The sequence below is a fragment of the Pelodiscus sinensis genome, chromosome 29 (assembly GCF_049634645.1).
Source record: "Pelodiscus sinensis isolate JC-2024 chromosome 29, ASM4963464v1, whole genome shotgun sequence".
In the NCBI taxonomy this organism is placed as follows: Eukaryota; Metazoa; Chordata; order Testudines; family Trionychidae; genus Pelodiscus; species Pelodiscus sinensis.
In genome coordinates, this window is record NC_134739.1 from 7760790 (window position 1) to 7777383 (window position 16594).

At 47.4% G+C, this 16594-nt stretch overlaps 1 long non-coding RNA gene across 1 annotated transcript; it reads right to left on the reverse strand.

Moving 5' to 3' along the window:
• Positions 1-2888: 2888 nt before the first annotated feature.
• On the reverse strand, positions 2889-15576 carry LOC102447007 (uncharacterized). The gene is made up of 3 exons (XR_332244.4): positions 13185-15576; positions 7682-7784; positions 2889-3567 (listed from the first exon to the last, which is right to left on the reverse strand). It is a non-coding gene; the product is annotated as an uncharacterized LOC102447007 (long non-coding RNA).
• Positions 15577-16594: the final 1018 nt, after the last annotated feature.

Below are 16594 nucleotides of genomic sequence, written 5' to 3' on the forward strand. Positions count from 1 at the left end.
TGACAATAAGAGCTAAGACCACCAAATTTGGTACGCAGTTTCTGCTTATCATAACTTAATCTTGGTATTCATGCCCGTCAGTGTGAAATAAACTATTTGCATATATATTTGCACGTATATGCAACCACACTTAAGTTGCGGCCCTCGGCATGTTCTATGAATATCATTGCGGTCCCCGAGGCTTCCAAAGTTTAGTAGCCCAGGCCTTCTTTTTGGCACTCAGCAAAATCTGAATTTCACCTCATGTGGAAATCCTTCCTGGATGTATATTTCTTTGCATTAGGTTCAAGCCGTTCCTGCAAACAGGATGATTTGGATAATGGCAGCCGCAGCAGATGAACTCTTCAGTGCAAATCCTGACTAAATGCAAAAATCTCTAGCGCTAAAAATAGAGGTGATGAAACAGGGCAAGATCATCCATTGGCAGACTTTTCCCTATGCCGTTTTGTTTTGCAATGTTTCCCATGGTGCTGCATTCTCTTTACAGGTCTGCCTGGTGCACATGCTGTGCGCGACTTTCCCCAAAACGGGTGTGCCTTGGATGCGTGTAAATAGATATCGATTTGTTTATCCGGAGCTATAAAAAGCGGCTCGAAGAGGTTGAACATTCTGTTCCTAGCTTTTCCTTGGGGGATGCCGCGGTTCCTGTTGCCTGAGTGTGGTCTGATGCAAACAGCAGATGAGCGCTCGGATCTGCCAAAAGCTGAGCTAATTTGGAATTTTTTAATAAATTTGCCCACCATCACTGCTTCACTCCTCAGCGGCTGATCCTCAACACCTTCCTGTTGCTACACAGAATCGGGAGCGTCCTGTCTGGGACCCACCCTGGGTGAGGTTCAGTTCTTAACTGTCAGTTTCCATTGGCGTGAGCCAATGGATTGCACGATTCTGCGATCATTTGTGTTGGTCAATGGTCTCCTGCTTCTAAGAATAAAGGTGAAGCCAAGACGTTGCTTGTTATTATGACCTTGCAGGGGAAGGGGCATCCTCATCTTTACAAGGTAGAAGGCCTTAAAGCCAAAAGGAAATTGAAAGAATGGAGACAACATTAAAATGTGAGCAACGGCGTCTGGACTTGTAAGCAGAGATCTTTGTTCCTTTAGCTCCCGGTCCCTGATGCCGCTGAACGCAGTTTGCTTCCTGCAGTCACTGAATCGGAAGCCCGGCGTATGGACTTTTTCTCTTTTGTTTTTTGAACAACAGAACAAAATGGCAGGCTTTCAAGGCAAATAAAGCACGGGTACGACTCCAGATGGTGATATGCCGAGCCAAGGAAAGCACACACAGGGCATGCAGATCCTGCCAGCAGCTCACACAAGTATACAAATACATACGCGGCAGTAAGCCCAATTTAACCAAATGCCCTATGTCCAACCTTACAGGAAATGGATCCGATTTTCTTCTGGTGTAAATCCGTGCTGCTCCACTGACTTTAAAGGAGTTTTGTCCATTTGTAAGAGTAGGGAATATGGCTTAATGGCTTGTACTATGGAAAAAAGACTGCATGGAAGCCAGCTTCTCTCTGTAGGTCCCTCTCTGCGGCCTGCATAGCATAATCATTCACTCATTCATCTGCCAGAGCCAGGAGCTTTTCGGTCATCAGCGTATTCCATCCCTTATTAATCTGCTTTTGTTAGGAGGAGCCGGGGTAAATCTTGCCACAATACATCCATATTTGTAAGACAGAATCATCGGGCTGAAAGGGGCTTCAAGCCATCAAGTCCAGCCCTTCGCGCCATGACAGGACCAAATAAACCTCGCTTAAAGGTGGACAATAATTTTCGCAGGGGGGCTACTTAGGTCATGGACTGGCTCCACCCCCAGAAGGGGTGGGGCTTGGGCAGAAGGGGTGGGGCTGGGGACTAGCTTCCCCCTAGAGTTGTCTGGATCCGGAGGCTTTGAATTAAAAACACAGCAAAGAGCTCGCGGCTCCTGGCCCCGCTGCTACCTCATTGCTTGGCAGCTGTCCAGGGTTACAGCGGCTATTTAAAGGACTCACAGCTTCCGCCCCAGTTGCCTGAGCCACCGCCTGGAAATTCAGCGGCACAGGCAACAGGACATAAATAGAAAGTGGCCAGATGCAGCCCACGGGCCAGATCAAAGGGTTAGGTGGGCCAAATCTGACCCCCAGGCCACCTTCTGCCCAGCCCTGACCTAGACTCTCCCCAAAAGATGTTCATACATCCAACCTGTTCTTGAAAACCTCCAGCGGATGAGGATTCCACCATCTTCCTAAGCAGCCTATTCCAGTGTTTACCGATCAAAACAAAAGGAAATTTCTCTTCACTCAGTGCACAGTCCACCTGTGGAACTCCTTCTGGAGGATGTGGTGAAGACTAGCACTTTAACTGGATTTTAAAAAGAGCTAGATAGAGTCATGGAGGTTAGGTCCATCAATGGCTATTAGCCAGGATGGGTAGGAATGGTGTCCCTACTCTCTGTCAATGGGTGACAGAAGAGGGATCACCTGTTGTGTTCCCTCCCTCTGGGGCATCTGGTAATGGCCACTGTCAGCAAACAGATACTGGGCTAGATGGACCTTTGGTCTGACCCAGTATGGCCGTTCTTATGCATCTCCCTTGCTGAGGATTAAGCCCATCACTTCTTATCCTGCATTCATTGGAGGACAATGGATAAGCATCCTCTTTATAATAACCCTGAACATATTGGAGGGCTGTGATCAGGTATCCCCCAACCCAACTTCTTTTCTTAGAACTAACGATGTCCCATTTTTTAAACTTCCCACATAGGTCAGGTTTTTTTCTGTTGCTCTCTGGACTCTCTCCAATTTGTCCACCACATTCCTAACATGTGGGGCAAATCTGGTACCAGTGTCGAGCAGAGCAGGAGAATGATCTCTTATGCCTTATATATGATACTCCTGTTAATACTCCTCATCTCAGGAATGATATTCAGACCTTTTTCATCTAGTGCAGTGTTTCTCAACCAGCGGTACGAGTACCCTTAGGGGTACCCGAGAGAAGTCTGAGGGGGTATGTCAACACAACTGAAATTTGGAGAAAACTGAATTTTGGTTTTAAGTTTTACAGCACTTTCTTATTTTTGTACTTTTTACACCCAAAAAGTTCATCACCCGCCTGGCTATGATTACGTTGTTTCAACAAATGTGTTGCAATGGTAGAAAAATAATTTGTGTGTCTGAAAACTGTAGGTACTGGGGGTACTATAATTTTTTTTTTAAAAAGGGGTACTTTATAAAAAAAGTTGAAAAACACCGTGCATAGGTCCTTAGTTTGCTTATGAGATTATTGTGTGCGACTATTTCAAAAACCTTATTAAAATCAACATATATCACATATTCCCCCATTCTCCAGGCCAGGAACTTTGTCAAAGAAGGAGATTAAGGTATTTGGCCTGATCTGTTCTCGACAAACCCAGGCTGGGTATTGCCTATAAAGCTATCATCCGCCAGGTGCTTCTGAATTGATTATTTAATAATTCGTTACAGCATTTTTCCATACATTGATGTTAGGCTGTTTTGGTCTATACTTCCTCTTTGGTCCTCTTCTTAATGACAGAAGCTCTCTTCTTCTGTTTCTAGAAGTTCTAGAGAAAGACCAAACAGAGATGACCTTGCAATATTTGGTCATTTGTTCCATATAATAATTAATCACGTTTAATTGATGTTATGATGAAGCACTCATTCTTACAGATAGGACCTAATTCATGTTTAGTGTAGAGCCCAGTAAAATTAGAGCAAGGATTAATTTTTCATTGGTAGTGTCTCTCCCACCACTACCCAAAATTCCTAATCCATTATGCTGAAAATACAATAGTAATATAATGGCCTGGTCTCTTTCAGGGCATGTCTATACTAGGAAATTAAATAAATAACTAAAATCGATTTAATAACTCCTGAAATAAAAAAATCAAAATAGTGTGTCCACAGTACGGGGAAGGCTTGAAATTAGTCTGAGGAAGGTTCAGTTAACGTGGATGTGCTACCTCGACTTAGAGCCCCAGGAAGCATGGGGATTAATTAGTTCGAATTACTCTGGGAGTCGTTATTTCAATGTCACACACATGCTATTTCAAAAAACTATTTAAAAATTAGCGTTATTCCCTGTGGAAAGCAGGAGTACAGATTCTGAATTAACCAGCCTGTTATTTCGAAATAACCAGCTTGATAGTGTGGGTGCTACCCTTATAAATTCGACCTAAGGGGGGTTATTTTGAAATAACTCCCTAGTGTAGACTTGGGCTCAGACCACTAAAATCTTGCAGCACTTTCATTGTGTAATATGATTAGGAAGTTTCCAATGGATGTTTCTTTTCCCCCCATACAGAATTATTGTCCTTATAATATTTCCCCCAAGTTTAAGCAAACTATATTTACAGTCTCCCACTTTTCCTTCTCTTTTTGGCTGCTGATGCTATCTGTCCTTGAGATACATTGTCATCACCGTTGCTCTGAACACATTTTGGTGTTTCCTGTACTTGAAACTGGTTTCCCACTAGTCTAAAGCCATCAAATCTAATTAATACCGGAAATATTGACTTAGTTCTAAGAGAAACATTATCGTTAAATTAGAATTCTTGAGATAGTGATGTCAGCGCCCAGCTGCAGAGCGAGTCAGACACTAAACCTCCGTCAAGTCTCAAATGAACCTACTGAACAAAGGGGAAAAAGCTCTGTTTCTCTGCAGAGCGGTTTAATGGCACAGCTCACGCTGACTTTCACACAGAGCCCGTGGACTCGAATGACGCCCTGCTGACTTGAATGGGGGTTGTGTGGCTAAAACCACGCCCAAAGCTTTGAAAATGCAGTGGGGGGACTGAAGAAATGTAAAGAGTGTGAAAATCCTGGCAGGAGAGGAGGGATAAAAAGTAGAAGACAGAAGAATAAATTGGATGGATGGATGGACTGAGGCAGAAAAGTGGGGGATGAAAGGAGAATGTGAGAGAAGCTATTTAGATACTCTGCTTTGCATTGTGAGATGGAGAACGCTAGCAGAGTATAAGGGGCATCGCTACGTCTTCCTCCTCGTCACTGTCCAGCCAAGGGGTTTTCTCATGACCCAGTTGAAGAAAACTGGATGCTGCGACCCAACAGAATTTGATTAGGGGCTGAGGATGAGAGCTGTGGGGTGAAGGAGGCAGCTCTGGCTTTGGGAGGGGGGCAGGAGGGGCTTACGTTGAGCGGCTCCTGGTTAGCGGTGAAGTGGGGGGGGCTAAGGCAGCTTCCTGCCTCTCCTGGCACCGCAGACCAGGCTGCGCCCCTGAAGCAGCCAGTAACAGATTTCCAGATGGGAGTGCAGAGCTAGTGCTCGGGGCAGGAGTAATGTACAGAGCTCTCCTACACCTTAGCACTCCCCTAATTCCTCTGCAGCTTGGAGACCCAGCTCCTGACATTCCACACCCCAGTACTGGGTCGTGGCCCAGAGGCTGTGTCTAGACTGGCAAGTTTTTCCGCAAAATCATGTGATTTTGCGGAAAAACTTGCCAGCTGTCTACACTGGCCGCTTGAATTTCCGGAAAAGCACTGACGACCTCATGTAAAATCATCAGTGCTTTTCCGGAAATACTATGCTGCTCCCGTTCGGGCAAAAGTCTTTTTCCGAAAGACTTTTGCGCAAAAGGGCCAGTGTAGACAGCACAGTACTGTTTTCCGCAAAAAAGCCCCGATGGCGAAAATGGCGCTCGGGGCTTTTTTGCGGAAAACCGCGTCTAGATTGGCCACGGACGCTTTTCCGCAAAAAGTGCTTTTGTGGAAAAGCATCCTGCCAATCTAGATGCGCTTTTTCTGAAAATGCTTTTAACGGAAAACTTTTCCGTTAAAAGCATTTTCGGAAAAATCATGCCAGTGTAGACGTAGCCAGAGCGTGCAAACCCTTAGCCAAGCAGGAGAGTGGTCTCACAGCCACACTGTTTCGGTGTAGTTTAGAAACTGAAATAAGATTGGGAAAAAATGAGGTTTTGTAACAAGTGTCTCCGAATGAGACGTTTTGTTTTCCTCCATGCTGTCCCACAACTCTGCGCTCTGACCTCGCCATCTCTCTCTGTGCTCAAAGTGCTGCATCTGGCTAACCAAGGGCAAGAAAGAACTCTTGCTTTAATTGCAGGACTTGAGGAATTCAAATGGGATCTGCTACCTATTCACTTTAAAAAAGCACCCTTCCTCTCTGTTTCCCTCCTAGAACCGGACTCGCTTATGTTGATTAACAGAGGCGTGTGCAGAGCATCTCACATAGCCAATGAACTGATGTTGCTTGTTTCCATTAATGAAAGTGCTGAGTTTTGCTGATTTCGGGAGTCTTATTTATTATTTACAGCAGAACTGGGGAATCTTTTTGGGGTCGGGGGCCGCTGACCTACAAAAAAATCAGTGGAGGCCGCACACGAGAGAAGCAAAAAAAACCCCTCAAAACCAACCCCCTCCCAGCACTCACTGATGTGGTCCCTGAAGGAGAAAGACACTCCCCACACATTCCCCTCACACACTAGAGTCCAGCCTAGTAGATTTTGTGTGCTCCTGCCCCGCAGTTGGACAGGAAGGGGGCTGGTGAGCCAGCATGGGCTCCCCAAAGCCTCGAGGGCCAAATCCGGGCAAGCCAGGGGCCACGTCCGGCCCACACGCCTGAGCATCCCCACCCCTGATTTACAGATTCAGACATCCAAGGGAAATGGGGGAGGGGGGAAAATGTCTGAAAACCCTGGAAGTGCCACAAAATTGAGCCTATTTCTTTTTAAAAAAGTGTGTCCAGGCAGGCACATCATTCATCCTTATCAGAGGGGCGGCTGGGTTAGTCTGTGTCTGCAAAAAATAACAAGGATTCCTGTGGCATCTAAGCCCTGGTCTACACTAAGGATTTATTTCAAAATGACCCCCCCTTAGGTGTTAGTGGAGCATCCACATGACCAAGCTGGTTATTTTGAAAGAACAGGCCGCTTGATTCAAAATTTGTATCCTGCTTTTCATCAGGAATAGTGTTAATTCCGAAATAATTATTTTGAAATCAGAGTATTGTGGACGCTCCAGTGCTGCTATTACTCCCCAGAGTAATTCAAACTAATTACTCCCCAGCGCTTCCTGGGGCTCTACATCTGAAATAGCACGTCCACATTAACGGAGCCTGCCTCGGACAAATTTTGAGGTTTCCCTATAGCGAGGACACGCTATTTTGCATTTGTTAAATTGGGAGTTATTAAGTTGAATGTAGTAATTTCAAAATAGTTTCCTAGTGTAGACATGGCCTTAGAAACCAGCTGATTCATTTGAGCAGAAGCTTTCATGAGCAAAACCCCACATCCTCAGACACGTGGAGTGGAAATTACAGAGGCGAGCATAAAATATACACATTTATTTACAAAAGTACAGAGACAAATTAAGAAATACTTATGGCTGCCTCTGTAATTTCCACTTCATGTGGAAGTGGGGTATTGCCCACCAAAATCTTATGCTGGTTAGTCTTTACAAAGAAATCATTTCCATGAATTACGACAGGGTAGCCAAAAAGCACAAAAAAATCCCATGGACATCAGTGCTTTCTATTACAAAGCCGATCTTTACCTTAAAGCACTCTATATACAGCTTTGCTGATACAGTATTCATAGATGGACTAGAGAGATGTACGTTTGAGCACTGCTGTAGGGTATGCCACTGGGCATGCTCATTAAAAAACTTTAAGAGCTTAAAAAAAACAACAGCCACAATATTTACCTGTGAGGCAGTGAATGCCATGGATTAACTATTTGCTGCTTCCTTTGATCAATTATGTATTTTCTGCTTCTTATCGCTCTTCAGGGCCTTCTTGTTCTTGATTCTGCAATGTGTTAAGGATGCACAAGTGAGGGGCATATTCCTAGCTCCAGGGATCCCTGCTGCTCACCAGAGGGGTGAGAAATAGATCAAGAGAGCTGCAGGGTGCAACAAAGCACCCACAAATTTCTATCCTGAGCTGTGAGAGAGAAGCAGAAGTTTAACTTGATCTATTCCTGAGCTCTGTGGCTGCAGTGTAAGAATTATTTTGTATGGGGGGTATCTCCTGCACAAAGACAAACCCTCATGTGCTGCCAGTCAACAAATATCCTTTTATGCCAAAAATGGAACAAACCAGATGATGTTAAACACAAAGGCTACGTCTACATTGGCCCCTATTCCATAATAGGGATGCTAATGTAGCACTTGGGAATAGGCAAATCCGCGGGGGATTTAAATATCCCCCGCGGGATTTGCATTTTCATGGCTGCCGCTTTTTTCCGGCTTGTAGATAAGCCGGAGAAAAGCGCCAGTCTGGACGCGATCCTCCAGAAAATAAGCTCTTTTCCGGAGGATCTTTTATTCCCACTTTCAAGTGTCCAGACTGGCGCTTTTCTCCGGCTTATCTACAAGCCGGAAAAAAGCGGCAGCCATGAAAACGCAAATCCCGCGGGGGATATTTAAATCCCCCGCGGATTTGCCTATTCCCAAGTGCTACATTAGCATCCCTATTACGGAATAGGGGCCAATGTAGACACAGCCAAAGAGAAGTAAATCCTGCTGAATTTCAGATATGGAAACCTAGTCAACAGACAAGGGGAAACAGAAAGATTTGCTTTAAGCTGTAATGTGTTCCTTTGAGAAAACTCTCTGGCCTAGTCTACACTAGAGCGGAAGATTGACTTAAGATACACAACTCCAGCTACGTATCTTAATGACGTAGCTGGAGTCGATGCATCTTAAATCACCATCCACACAGTGGGAGGTTGACAGGAGTAAACACTCCCCTCGGCTTCCCTTACTCCTCATGAGGAGCAGGAATACCAGCACCAAAGGGGGTGCCCTCTGAGTTCGATTTAGTGGGTCTTCAGTAGACCCACTAAATCAAACGCCGGAACATCAAACTTCTACGTAGGATATGTGGCCTCTCAGACTAAAAGCCTTAAATAACCCTTTCAATTCACACAATCATTGCGCCGCATCATACTTTTAAAGAGCTGCTCAGGAGCTTCATGTCACTGAAGTTACACCCATCTCTATGGAAAATATACCTTTGAAGTGAATAGAACTTTTCTGTTCTTTTTTGGGGGTTGGGGATGGTACCAGGTGGTGCTGAGATGCATGTGGATGATATAACTGTGATACCGCTATTACAAAATAGCTGTCACAGTCTTTGTAAATGTATCTTATTGGTCCCAGCGCTCACATGCTCTTCCCCTCAAACCCTAATATTCCCCATTAATTTGCTGCAAATATCAGCCTCTGAAATTGGACTAATTTGTCACATGGGATTACAGCAAAAGGCGAGTTAATGTTTCCTGACATTTTGCCCACTATCTAATGTCTTTTTACATTGCTCCTTAACCACACGGCTATTTAACTTTCATTGCTAAGAGATCATTTTCCCCTTCTATGTGCATTGCTTCTATTAGTCTGCGTTACACTTTTCTCTCTCCTTATATTCCTCAAGGATGCTGAAATAACTATAAAAATGACAGATAGATTCAATGAGCCCATCTTTGGCCTTGGCATTTCCTCTTTAAAGCTCCCTTAGCTCTCTCCGATCGCCTCGCCCCCTCTTCCCTGTAGACGGTGCCCTCTGTTCCGCTCCCCTGAAACAGTTCCTCTTATCCACTGTTCTGCAAGGGACCTTCCTTTACAATGGCCCCACTTGGTTTCTGTTAGGTCCCGATTCAGTGAAGCACTTGAGTACCTGAGTCTCAGGCCTTGCCTACATTGGCATGTTTTGCTGCCAAAAACAGCCTTTTGGTGACAATACAGTGAGAGCATTTATACTGCAATGCGACTTTTGTCGGGAAAAACACCTAGTCTTGGCAACAAAAAAGTTCCACCCCTATGAGAGACTTTTGTCATTTCACCTCCTTTTATCATCCACAAAGAGCCAGTGTGGACTCTTCTGTTTGTTTTGGGGCTCATCTAGACTACAGGGAACGGTCGAAAGAAGATATGCAAATTCGGTGGGAATTTGCATATCTTCTTCCGATCGCACTTTTGAAAGCGGAGCCCCCCCGTCGAAAAGCCACGTAAACATCCTTTTTTGAGGAAGAGCGGCTTTTCAATGAAGGGGGCGGTTCACTGAAAAAGCCGTGTCTAAACTATTTTCACTTTCGAAAGCTCTGCTTTCGAAAGTACCATCGGAAGAAGATAGGCAAATTCCCACGGAATTTGCATATCCTCTTTTGACCATTCTACATAGTCTAGATACACCCTTGCTGAGAGAACTGACTTCCGCCAGTATCCCACAATGCCTGCCCTGATGGCTCTCCTCAGTGTTTTGAGATCTCTGCTGCCCTGCACTCCTCCCCTTTCAAGGCTCCAGGAAGTATCTGACAGCTGAGTGACCTGCTGCATTTGGGGAACAAACAAAGAGCAAATCATTGGAATGCTTCTGTTCTGCCCTGCTAGGAACACAGGGGCAGGCAGGCCGGTGCTGCAGGGGGAGGGCAGGAGAATCTGCTGTGTTGTTTTGACATTCCTCAGCACGGAGAGCTCAGAGCTACGAAGGAATCCCAAGAAATGCAGGGATCAACTCTGCCTTCCTATCACACTGCACTGTTGGAAGCTTCCCCTTATTGCTTTGCTCTATCTGTCAAGAGGGGAGCTAGCAACGTGGCCATGAAATGTTGACAACGGGAGGCAGAAAAACCATTTTGACCGGTTTTCACTTTTGGCAACATTTGTATGTCGACAGCACTTTTGTTGCCAGACCCACCCAGTGTAGACACAACCTCAGTCCCTTCCATTTGCTAAATCTGTCACTTACTTCTCTCCTCTCCCTCTGTCTATGTGTCCGCTCCATTTTCCCTCATCTGTTGTCTGGCTTATCTATTTTGACTGTAAATCTTCCAGGGCAGAGAACTCATTCTCTGCGCAGTACCTATGCAATGGGACCCCATTGTTGGTTGGCCCTTACATGCTATTATAATAAACTTGACAAATAAATGCCAGGTTATTCAGCATGTCAGCCAGCTGAGAAAGTTGATCGATCATAGACTCTTAGGGTTGGAAGAGACCTCAGGAGGTCAGCAAGTTCAACCCCCTGCCCAAAGCAGGACCAAACCCAACTCAATCATCCCCGCCAGGGCTTTGTCAAGCCGGGACTTAAAAACCTCTAGGGATGGAGATTCCACCGTCTGCCTAGGGAACCCATCCCAGTGCTTCCCCACCCTGCTAGGGAAATTGTTTTTCCTAATATCCAACCTAGAGGGAATCCTTGTGTACAGCAGCATTTCCATCAACCCTCTAGAAAAGTGGTGGGGAACCGAAGGCCCGGGGGCCGGATTTGGCTCCCAGCTTGCCTGGATCTGGGCCCCAAGACTTGGGGGATCCCTCCCCCAGCACTGTGTACCCCACACCAGTATCTCCCAGATCCCACAGCCCCCTAGCCCACTCCTGCACCCTTCCACCCTCCCAGAGCCTCCAATTTCCAGTTTACTCCTGCACCCTACTTCCTGCCCAGTTCCCCCATCCCCACTTTGCTTCTGCACCTTCCCTCCCACCCAGACTACACCCCCCCCCCCCTTGGATCCTGCACTCTACCTCTTTTCCCCGGTCCCACAACCCGACTTTGCTCTTGCTCGGTACCTCCCTCCCAGACTGCACACCTCCATTTCGCTCCTGCACCCCCACCCAGCTTAGATGCCTCACCACCAGCCCACATCCCAGTAAACCCCCTCCCACACATATATCCCTTCATTTTTGGCCCCACCCCAGAGCCTGGGGGCAGCTCACAAAATCTACTAGCCTGGACCTCCCTAGGTCTGGTGTGAGGCCTCCCACTGATTATTTAAAAGGTTCCCCACCAGAATTCCCACTAAGATTTTCCAACCATGAGCAGGAAGAGTTTTGGCTTGTGCACCAATATCGAGATCACGTGAGCTGGTTTGGATGTGCGCCACTGTGGCACCCAATTTATTAACACACACATTCCCGACTGCCAGAGCATCTCCTCCCTCCCCCCCTCCATGCAGCATGTCCCGTTCCCCGCTGCCGGAGCAGACCCCACCGCCATGGCCATGCAACAGGACCCATTCCCAGCCCCAGCCGCCAGAACAAGCCCCAGTCTCCCTGCCACGTGGCAGCCCCTTCTTCCACCATGTGGCCGTGGCAGGTCATGGCCCCCCACCACAACGGCTCCATCACCTCGCCATCTCAGCTGGACCTGCCTGCTGGAGCAGCCACCTGCCTCACGAGCGCTACTGTGCAGCTCTCCAGAAAGAGGTGGCGGGGCGGGGGGGGGGGGGGCAGGTTTAAGCTGAGCAGGCGCCCACCTTAGCGGGAATTATGTTCCTCACCCGTGCTCCAGACCAGTGTCAAGAGCAGTCTGGAGGGGTACATCACCCAACTGAAATTTGGAGAAAACAGAATTTTTGTTGTAAGTTTTTCAGCGCTTTATTGTTTTTGTACTTTTTACACACAAAAATATCAGCGCCCGCCTGTCTACGATTAAGTTGTATGTGTGAAAACTGAAGGTATTGGGGGTACTTACAATTTTTTTAAATGGGGTACTTAATAAAAAAAAGGTTAAGAAACACTGCTCTAGAACATCCCGTCATTTATACTCTTTTCCGAGGGTTGCCCTGTAAGCTCTCCAATAGCTGGATTACCGGGCGCTTGCCCATTATCTGGGCGGCAGCCGCTGGGCGAAGACACAAGCTCCGCTCATCTACTGAAGATGAGTTGACTTGGGAAGAGAGAAGCGCTGTTTGGGGGAGCGGGTTTAGCTTCGCCTAGGCTGTGTCCAGACTCAGGGTTTTTTTTGAAAAAAGTAGCCTTTTTTCGAAAAAACTTCACCTGCGTCCAGACTCAAGCCGCGTTCTTTCGAAATTAAATCGAAAGAACGCGGCTTTTCTTTCGACGGCGGTAAACCTCATTTCACGAGGAAGAACGCCTTCTTTCGAAAGTTCCTCTTTCGAAAGAAGGCGTTCTTGAATGTAAATAGGGCTTCTTCGAAAGAGAGCATCCAGACTCACTGGGTGCTTTCTTTCGAAAAAGCAAGCCGCTTTCTCGAAAGTTCCGCGTGCAGTCTAGACGCTCTCTTTCGAAAGAGGCTCTTTCGAAAGAAGCCTGCAGTCTAGACATAGCCCTAGAGAAAAGACAAGCCGGGAGGGTCTGAGGCACTTGTAGCGTGAGGAAAACGTATTTTGGGAAGCTGTGACCCCCGCCTTTGACTGGGAAAGTGGTTGCTGCAGCGGGTGACCCGTAATGCAACTTTCAGACTCACCCCTGGCTTCCACTGCTCTGTGGGGACAACAAAGGCATTGTTCCAGGTGGCCCAACCTTGCTGCGCAGTTCCGTTTCCGACCACAGGATGTCCCTGCTGGCGCTCCCTTCAAGCGTCGCCCTTCTTGCACCGTATGCTAAAGTCATTTCTTCCTGCTAAAAAAGCTTTGCTGCAAACATGGAAATCCACTTTTTGACAGACATCCTATGGACCTGACTGGCACCGGACAATGGAGCCCGGGGGCTGTCTTGACACCAGATGTGGATTAAAAAAATGCCTCAGATTCAGTTTCAGGAGTTTCAATCACCATTTAACTCTTATTGTGCTGGGCCGTAACGCCCTCATGTTGGGGCAAGGGGAGGGCTGTGTCATGTTAAATGAGCCCTATCACAGCAGCACTGGGCAGACCACCCCGCCCCCCAAAAGGCCTGTTGGATGGGAGCTGTGAAAAATATGCTGACTTTGGGTCAGCTTTTCTCGGCACGGATCAGCGGAGTGTCGGCTTTCATTTTCCCAAAGCTTCGCTGGCTCCGAAATGCTCCCCCATGCCCTAGCTGCTATAGGAAGTGCTCTCAAAGACCAGAGGAACCTAAGAACGACCGTACTGGGTCACAGCAAAGGTCCATCTAGCCCTGTGTTTTGTCTGCCAACAGTGGCCAATACCAGGTGCCCCAGCGGGAGTGAACAGAACAGGGAATCATCAAGCCATCTCTCCCCTGTCACTGTTTTCCAGCCTCTGACAAACAGAGGCTGGGGGCACATTCCTACCCATTCTGGCTAATAAGCAGGGCTTGACAAATATGCTTATCTACTCACCCGTGGCGAGTAGATTTCAGCCGGTCGCCCCGTTCACTGGCAGTTTGCACATGGCGGTGCAGGTCTCGCACATGCGCAGTGCGGGTCTCGTGCATGAGCAGTGTAGGTCTCGCACATGCGCAGTGCGGGTCTCGTGCATGAGCAGTGTGGGTCTCGCACATGCGCAGTGCGGGTCTCGTGCATGAGCAGTGTGGGTCTCGCACATGCACAGTGCGGGTCTCGTGCATGTGCAGTGTGGGTCTCGCACATGCGCAGTGCGGGTCTCGTGCATGCGCAGTGCGGGTCTTGTGCATGCGCAGTGTGGGTCTCGTGCATGCACGGTGCGGGGCTAGCAAGTGGTTTTCGTCACGATCGTCAAGCCTTGCTAATAAGTATTGATGGTCCTAACCGCCATGCATGTATCTACTCCTTTTTTGAACCCTCTTAGGGTGCCTCTACCCAGCAGCGTTATTTCAGAGTAACGGCCGTTATTCTGAAATAACAACGCGAGCATCTCCACGGCAATTCCTTAATTTCGCAATAAATTCAAAATAACAGATGGCTTATTCCTACTTCCGTAAACCTCTTTCCACGAGGAATAAAGCCTAATAACTCCTCCCCAGGGATATTCAAACTAATTACTCCCCAGTGCCTCCTGGAGCTCTAATTCGAGGTAGCCCGTCCACATTAGGGAAACCTGCCTCAGACTCATTTTGAGACTTTCCTGCAGTGTAGACGTGCTCTTTCGAAATAAGCTATTGCGGAGTATTTCTTCTGGAAAATCTTATTTCGAAATAAGTGTGCAGTGTAGACATACCCTTCAAGTCCTGACCTTCACAGGAACTCTTCAGGAAGAACTCTGTGTCATTCCAATGCTTGTCTCCCACCAACAGCAGTTGGTCCAACAAAAGATATTCCCTCATGTCCCTTGTCTCTCTCAGCCTAGGTCTACTCTAGACCAGACAGGTCAGCTTAAGGAATGCCATCCCGCCATGCAAAATGCGTAGCTGGATTCAGCTTACCTTAAGCTGAGCCACCACTGTGGGAGGCCAATGGGGGAACACGCTTTCCTCAGTTTCTCTTACTCCTCACAGAATGTGGAGTACACCATGCATATGGGGGCTGCCCTTAGTGTTCAATTTTGGGGGGGTCTATGCTAGGCCCGCTAAATCGAATACTAGAAGATCGACCTCCGGAGGAGGCAGACAAATCCTTAGGGATTTGAAAGGCTGCTTTTCAAAGCTGAATGAAATGGTGGTGTAAACACCGAAAGGCAGAACCAAGCCTAGGATCTCTGGAGCTTAGAGAATGAACCTCTACTGCTTGAGCAAAAAGGCAGCTGGTTGTCAGCTAAGGCTGTAGAACAAACTCACTCTTTCGCTCTGTAAGGCCAGGTCTACACAAGACCCAGCAGCTCAGCTTAAGGTACACAACTCCAACAATATAGTATAAACAGCTGTAGTCAGTTTATCTTAAGCCACGCTTGGCTGCATCCTCACAAGTGGGAGGCCAACGGGAGCAAATGCTCTCATCAGCTTCCCTTGCTCCTCGCAAGAGCAGTAGTACTGGACACAGGGAGGGGTACCATCTGAGTCTTAACTAGACTCGCTAAATCAAACTCTGGAAGACCGATTGTGGCAGTGCTGGACTTCCATGGAGAGAAGATGTGGTCTAAGTGCCGCTACATGGGGACAGCGAACCACACCCAGAAGGTGTATGGGTTACAGGAGCTTTTCAAAGGCTACCCGGTACTCCTTTCAGACAGATAAGCCTTGGGCTTGCTCCACAAAACGTGGGACTCGCTGCCAATTCCATGTTTCGGGTTCTTGGCAAAGACCCCGAGGGGCGGCTCGGTTCTGTTCAAATAAATGGAATATTAAGTTTTTTAAATTTCAAAATACTAAGGAAACAATCTTCAAATGTTGTGAAAAGGCCAATTCTTCGGGAGGGGAGAAGAAACTGAAAGGCCTGTCTAATAGCCATGCTCCTTTTTTATATAAAAAAAAATACAAAGACTTTCTCATCTATTGCCTCAGGAAAACCCACCTGCCCTTTTCACAGCAGCCCAGGCCTGCAAATTTGAACCGGGTCTTCTTTTCCTTAGATGCACTGGCTCCTAGGTCTCTCTCCCCTTTTGGGGGGGTCATGTCAGTGAGGGTTTGGGATTTATTTGATTTTTTTTTCTTCTCACTTGCGGCTCCCGACCGATTTTTCTGGTGGCCCCCCAACCCGAAAAAAAGGTTCCCTCACCCCTGAAAGTCTCCAAGTAGCTTTGGGCTCTTTGCTCCCAGTTTCCTCGGGGCACGTCGCCTTCAGAGGAAAGAACCCTGGAGGGAAACAGGAGGTTCTGAGCCTCTACTCAACGGAAACGCATCTCCCACACTCTGTCCTCGGAATGGCTGGATGAAGAAAGCTTGGCTAAGCTGCGAGCCGGTCACTCCTCTAGCGGATACGGGTGTTCATCTGAAATGCCCAGCAGATGTTCAGTAGCTCCCTGCCCAAGAATCCAGGCTGCTGGAGATGGCGTTGGCCGCAGGTTCCTGGCTGGGGCTCATTAGCAAGACAATTAAGCATTTATTGAACAGAAACTCTCTCGGATCTCACAACACCCAGAA